We start from the raw sequence: 7,647 nt of genomic DNA, 5'->3' as shown, positions 1-7,647 counted from the left end.
CTGACAGCTACATGTATGCTAGAAAGATATGTCTGTCTACTGATATAATAAGCTGATGTCTGGCATATGTATTACTGTCTTCTATACGTGTTGTCCTGTCGATTCCACCACAGTATGACAACTCCGTGTTTCAGAGATAGGTATCAAGTTTCCCACGGTATAAAATACACACGGTGCCCTCAAGAATCGCTGTGAAAATACGGCCCTCAAATCTTTTCCTCACACAGATTTTATGTTTCACCACATCTAAGAATATTTGTAACCCAAGGCGCGGTGGTATTTCAAGGTTAAGAACGAGGCGGCAAGAAGGGGTAGGTCGGATGTTTGGCTGTCTGGATCGCATTTTACGATTTGCTTGCTCATCTCGTAAACTTTTCTCGGATGAAGTTGGCAGCTGTCTAGTACAGGACATGTTTTTCGTAAATACCTTTTAGCCAAGTCTTCATGTCGTTGTAGATACCGATAAGCCATCCCAAGATATAAATCCACCGGGCATTGGAAATACCCTTCCTTCAAGTTTTATTTCGGTACTATTTGAGCTGTCAGGATTTCTTTGCGTGAATTCGGAATCATTGCAAATAGACCAAGATACAACAAGGTGTGGAAAGGAATGACACTTTCTCTATGTCTGCTTTAAAAATTGATCAAATAGGCATTGAATTGTATGGTTTTGGCTTGTTATGTACCGTTGATTTAGAGGTGTATGTGTTTTTTGTACAAGTTCACGTCGCGATTTATTTTTTTTACAAAACGCCGCGATGGAGCCGAAATATTACACAGTTAGGTATTTGATGGTAACATGCCATTGCACATCGTTGATACATATGGGAAAATAGATGCTGCCTGAAGTCAACCATTAAAAACTTCGCACTTCCAGCACAACTATGAGAATCACACCATGTGGTAGCAGTCTTATCCAGCTTTTAACCTTTAACATATATTTCCGTACAGAAAATGCATGTTTTCTTGCAAGACCTGGACGAAGTTGTAGTCTCGTATGACCGAAATATTAATGAAGAATGGCATAGAAATGGATGTATTTTGTCTACAAGTACTTAAAACCTACAGCCTACACAGTGCAAGATTCATTATTTCCATCATGCATAGACATTCTATAGTATATCCAACTCACTCCTATAACTTTTTTCTTGCTCGCTATTCGCTGTTCATCAAAATACCCAAAACTCTAGGGCTACTCAAACACGTTCCACATTACAGCGTTGCGTAGTAACTACAGACGTTTGAGAGTAAGCAATGGTCCTACCCGTGGTATTGTAGGAACTAATTTAAGACAACATTTATTCTTTAAAAATTGCTCTTTACTTGTCCTACTGTTCGAGATCATATACAAGAAGTCAATTTGCTCTTTGTAAAGCTTTGGCAATACTCTAAATACGTGTTGTGTAAGGTAGAGGAACTGTTATCTTCAAGTCTTCAAACTTGGTCCTCCTTTTACATTGTCCTTGTAATATACAAATCGACTCCTAACTTAACTCAAAGGCTTCGCACGTTTTTCGTGTTCTGGCTTGTAAATTGAGATCATTGCTGTTAAAGTACTTTGCTCTTTTTTTCTAACACATTCCGGAGTAGACTAACCAAATTTACATCACTATGCAGACGTTTGAGTTAGAAAATGAGTTTCTTCTTTTGACAAAAAAATCAGCGCCAAATATCAAATATCGTCAAATATCCAGTATTCTCGGCTTACAACCAACTGACTAAAGCTACCCCTAACTCATTAGGTTCCGTAATGCAATTGACTCATTTGATTTCAACCTTTTGTGTATTTTATTAACTCTGATCCCCTTTATACTTGATCCAAGGTTGCTGTTAGACTTCGTTTTTTTTTCTCTCCACCGTTTCTGGCTTGTTTCCCCCGTGACAACTTTCGCCCGGAGGTGTTAGAAAGTAGGAGTACACCTAACCTAAAACACACAACTCGTATAAATGAAGCCCAGAAGACTAGAGCAGGGAAATTGGGCATGTTTGGCGGATTTTCACTAGGATTTTAGGACGACTTCTGACTTCTGTCCGGAAGCACAGATCAGGTCGGGTTATAGGTCTCTCAACCCTCCGTTTAGAAGAGGTTCGGATTTACTTTAATTTCTACTAAGACGACTAATTTTCTTCGGGTAAACAACGCTTTGTACGCCCATTACGGCCCGGTGTCTGTGCCGGTTAGAGGGAACTCTTTGATGTTTAGAACTCGATCTCTTTGCGCTTGAATATTGAGCGAGTTTCCCACCGAGTAGACTAATTACTTACACAGTTTGTACCAAGGGCCTGTTAGATTGGTAGTATCCCTGCATCGTTACATGAAAGAGGTAATTATGTGGAAGCAATCAAGAAGTGTGAAAATTGAATAAGAATATTTTGTCGGTTGGCGGAAAATTAGAAACAGTTAGTTGCTGCATGGCTAGGTTTAATAAATACTCAAACGTCAAAGAGGGATTGAGAGTCATATCATTGCTTTGCACATTCTACAGGCGCAATTCAGAACAAACGCTCATTGATTTACTTCATTTGTACACATATTATATGCAATGCGCTGAAACATAACCTTGCTGCATTAAAGGTTGCTGCGACAAAAGTAGGCGGAAATCAGTTGCAGCAAGTTTTCACAAGTTGTAGAATCTGTTTCTTAGTCGTGTTTCTGCCAGAAATATATCTAAGTCAGCCTTAGATAACCCACAAACGAGCCACACAAACCCCAAAGCTTCTGCGGTAGGACTTTCGTAGACTCCATTCGCTGTTTTGTCGATATTGAATATTTTACTACACCGCCTTTCCACTATAGTTAAAGGCTGTAAACGCTGAGTGGTCAACTTTTTCATAGATCGCTCAACGAATTTCAAAGGTAAAGAACGAATTGTGGTAGTGGGAACTGAAGAAACCATGGCGGATGCCTGGTGAAGGCTTCTCATCACAAGCATTTCGTCGTGAGTACTAGTTTAATTCTCATACTCCTAACGAATTGTGTGTCTTGCGTGTGTTCAATAGTGTCTAAGAAATCGTACTTTTACCTTGGACCTTGGATGAATGTCTCACAAACCTTGCGTGTGTTTCCAAGACGCGTAGGACCAAAACAGGGAGCATAAGTAGCAATAAAATCAAGCATGCTGCATATGTTCTACGTATTATAACACGTTTGACACAGACTTTTGGTACAGTACTTTGTTAATCGAATTAGACAACACTAAATTTTACACAATCTTCTGTGTAGTCTGGTTGATTTTATTCGTAGACATTCAAGTCCCATACATTTTTGATAATGGGCTAGGGACGATAATATTGCGTACTACATTTTATGCACATAGATGCACAATAAAGCATTAGCTGAGACAGGTAGCAAATTGTGTAAGTGCGTATTTCCGTGCCTTTTGGCATTTTGCACTATCAAGTGCGCGATATCGTATGGCAAACATAGCTGTGGTGCAAACTACCTCTATATTACTTAAAAGATACCTGCATATGCATATATATGAGTAATATCTAGTATTAGAAAGTTAAAAACGAATTGGCTACGTTATCGTTATATTCTAATTTCTTGTAGACCTTAATGTACCGTGAAACTTCAAAAGCAGATTAAGGTCTTTTAGAAATATAGTGAATTGAACCTGAATCATTTGTCTTTCTTATAAGCGGCAGGTTAAAAGGACTATAAACAGATATGTTTTTTCTTTAGAACCTTGTTCGTATTTGATTTGCAAACGGCGTTGTTTATGATGGAGTACAGCACGCCTTTACTTTGTTTATAAATTATGGTTGCTTTAGCTTATCAGCGCAACCGCTGTCAATTGAAATAGATATCTGGGTTAAGCTTGAAAGCTGGGGTTTGGAAAATGTAAACATTCTTCTGAACAGCTTTGTTGGCAGTTTTGACCGTCTACCTTGGCTTAGGAGCTCGTTTAAATCTATTTGATTTCCAATATAGGCACAGAATTGAAGCTTACTGGTATTTCAGTCGGGTCGAGAAAGGTCATTCGTATCTAGCAACAATTGAGAGATTTTTTGTTCAAATATGGTCTATAATCTATCAATAACCGCTATTTACTTCTGCACTTTTGGTTAAAGATAGAATTATGGGAATGAGAAGCTCATGATCACCTTCCTATTATTTTTGCGTGTATTCGTCTTAAGCGCACTGCGTCTTTTCTGAGGTGACCAGATCTAATTTAATCTTAAAATAGAATGCTTTACCCTTTCCCTCCTTCCTAGAGATGGTATTATAGCCACAAAATGCCCAGCAGGCGGCTTGAGATGGAAAGAATCTGTATGTTCTGTAACCGAGCCTCAGTCCGTGATATGAGGCGATTTTGTTGCCTTGTGTCAATGCGCCGGGCGTCCGACATGAGATAGTAGAAGGCTTTGATTTAATTAAGTCAACTATGGCATTGATTGGACAGATATTTAGTAAGATTAAGAAGTGATGTGCGGGGTACATCACTGTCCAATCCGGTATGCAGATAGCTGATTACGTTATCGGATGATATAGATGCAAAGCTTACGGTCCTGGTATGCTGTCACAGTAGGGGGTATACACAACACATTTCCCTCCATATCTTCAACAAAATCTGAATCACGTATCTTTTATAATCTCAAAATACAGACGTAAGTAAGGTGGTAAAGACTTTAGAATATCTCTGCATCTGCTTGCTGAGCTTATTGATATATTCTCATAGTTGTTTATGGTTCTACATTATACACAGTTATAAAGCAATACCTTTTAACATTTTTGGTCAGTCACTGAAAGACACATATGAAAACATTTTACAATTTCATTCTTCTCATACCTTGTTTACCCCGTGTAAACTAAATTTGTACATGTGTTCATACCCATCGTATGAAAATGAAACAAAATACGATTGAACCATACTGGTTTGACTACAAGGAAAGGATTGCACACGATACTTTTAAAGTAGATACCAGACATAGTGAAACATCAAAACTTATTCTAATGTATAACATAGTGTCAAATTGCTAACTCACGAAGTCCTTTGCACCAAATGTGCCGTTCTTCAACGTTATAAATTGAGCAACAAACAGTTGGTTATGTCAATAAAGATGCCATAAGCTCTTAGTTTAAAAAAAATGCCTGCACCGAATGAGACATAGGGTGGCACACTCGCTCGTTGTCAGTGTGTCATGGTGCCACCTACAGTAGGTTGCTTCTTTGGTTGGGCATGTTGGGGTGGGGTGGGGTAAGACAGGTGACCGGCGGTACCCCCTCCCTCCCTCACAAGCGGGGCACGACTTCAAAACCCTTCCGAAGAGAAACCCCACAACGCCGATCTAACACCCCATTTCACTACGGCGGCGACCGGTCAACCGATTTGACGGACTTTCATAGATTAAAAACGAGTTGTATGTTTTGTTGTCTTTTCAGACATGCTTTTACATTTTGCAGGATATTTCAATTCTGAAGTCAAGGGTTTCGCAGATCCAGTCTAGGTCGTACCGAGGTTGCAGTGCGATCGCCGTTTAGTAGAATGTACCTTATACCCCCCTCACATTAGGCGCGATTCAATCGGACGACGAGTCTGCGAGCTCTAATTTACGAGGAGGCATGACCCTGATGCCGACGAAGAAATGGCAGAGTTCCCACTTCCCGTCAGGGTCATGCCTCCTCGTAACTCAGAGCTTGCAGACTCGTCGTCCGATCGAATCGCGCCTAATGTGAGGGGGGTATTACCACATCTTATACGGTAACAGTTAACCCAAGTGAGCCATATTCATGTAGATCATATCAACTACCTGCCATCCGCGTTTGCTTCGTTTATGAAAGGTTAGATTTGCACCATATGCATACAGTCTATTCAGACCTCCTTATGAGGGACGATATCAAAAGTCTAAAGGCACTAGTCTTAAGGGAATATGAGTGAGGTATTTCTAGATTAAAAAGTCTGCACGTCTGTATTAGTACTTAACGCGGGGCATGTCTAAGCTAATTCACACTGTGGAAGTCTGCTGAAATAATTGTGAAGGACAAAAGGCCCGGAAACAATTTGGAACATCCGAAAAATAGATCAGCAGAGTGACTTCACAGGACCGGTGAAAGTGAAGAAAATAAAAGCATTTTTTTCGATTGATAATTTTAGATTACACATAGTACCCCACGATTTTACCATATAGATATAATTTCGTCATAAAATACATTGAATAAAAAAAAAATGAGACAAAATATCAAAACTGTTTACTTTTTACCTCTAATTCTAGGGCAGCGTAGCGGAGGAATATATTCATTAGAAAGTTAATTACTCTACACATTGAAATGTATTAGCGCTAATGAAAGTGATGATTAAACATTGATTACAGCGTACAATTCTCTATTACACGGCGCAGCCTCATGTTGCCAGACAATGAATACATAATTCACTTGATTTGATTGCACATAGAATATAACATGTTTCAATATCTATATGCATGTTTCATACTTTCCGTGTTTTTTAAACTGTTGAATACAACCAATATCTGTGTATGGCACAATGTTTGAAATAACAGATTTCTCCATCGTTTTTTCTGTTTGTTTTTGTAGATCGCGATAAATAAAAGAATAAGATGATATTTATATGAAATACAAATAGCGAGGTTCGTATAGATATTCAAATTGTAAAATAACTCACATACCATAATCTATACACGCAGATGCTGCTATTTTTGATATGCTTATCATGAAAATCGGATAAACAGAAAGTCTCTGCTGACAAAAGGACGGTAGTTATCATCTTTATAACAAAATTGAAAAGCCATTGGAATTGAATACAAGCATAACGAAAATGGATAGTTATGTTGTATCACTAACACAACCCAAATCTCGTTAGATTAAAATCGCAATGCCATCGCACTAATTTCCCAGTAAGAACATGACATTAACACTATCACAGAAAGCGTCCGCGCGTTTTTGTGTAGCATGCAGACACTTGAATGTTAGACCAAATGTCATAGTTCCGGGTCGTGTCTGTCAAAATTCGGAACTAAATCGTTTGATACACCGTATCAGCTTTCCTAGCTCTACTTATAAACTTCTTGCTGGTTGATATTCATCAAATATTCTCGCAATATAGCACTATATTAAGTTATTTTCCACTGAATAATGGCGATGAAAAACTGACAACGTATTTGATATGAAAACAAACAACGGCTAAACAATAAACAAATGGTTGGTGACGTGCGTAGATGGATGGTATGTCTGACCTGTCTACTTTGTGTTTCTGTAGGTATTGTTGGTGGGAAAACGGAGATATCCACACGTTTGTTTACTGTAGTGACCTTTGGCGAGTAGTCGGAACAGGATCCCCGTCTGTCTCTCCCGTCAGTGCACCACCAGAGCCGCTACGGACGCACGCTTCGGGTTGGCCGGGTAAAACAGCGGCCGCACTACGATCTGGTAAGTCTCCTTGCCCTATACAATCTCTAAGGGACGCTATACACTTGTTTTTTTTTTAACTGTCGTACCAAACATAGTGTTCTAAATCTGTCGCAGACAACAGCTTTTTTTCTGAGTGTAAGGTAAAATAAAGTCAAATCTTTTACAAAAGTGTAATACAGGCTGTAGTACACTTCTGTTGTAGACTCCACTTTGTCTCTTTTTACACTCACGGAGTTGTAGTCTACGAGAGAAGTAGACGTCGATTTGTTGTGCGACAG

General features: G+C 39.1%; 1 protein-coding gene across 4 annotated transcripts in view; it reads left to right on the top strand.

The window, feature by feature from the left end:
• Window positions 1-7,647, top strand: part of LOC118411568 (diencephalon/mesencephalon homeobox protein 1-like) — a 41,070-nt gene that overhangs the window by 11,983 nt on the left and 21,440 nt on the right. For all 4 annotated transcript variants that reach the window (XM_035813936.1, XM_035813933.1, XM_035813934.1 and 1 more), the window contains exon 2: window positions 7,218-7,387. The gene's annotated coding sequence lies outside the window, so the exon portion shown is untranslated. The remainder of the gene's footprint in view (window positions 1-7,217; window positions 7,388-7,647) is intronic.

This window comes from Branchiostoma floridae, chromosome 3 (assembly GCF_000003815.2).
Source record: "Branchiostoma floridae strain S238N-H82 chromosome 3, Bfl_VNyyK, whole genome shotgun sequence".
Taxonomy (NCBI): domain Eukaryota; kingdom Metazoa; phylum Chordata; class Leptocardii; order Amphioxiformes; family Branchiostomatidae; genus Branchiostoma; species Branchiostoma floridae.
The sequence above is the reverse complement of the archived record's forward strand: the minus strand, read 5'-3'. Positions and strand labels throughout refer to the sequence as shown.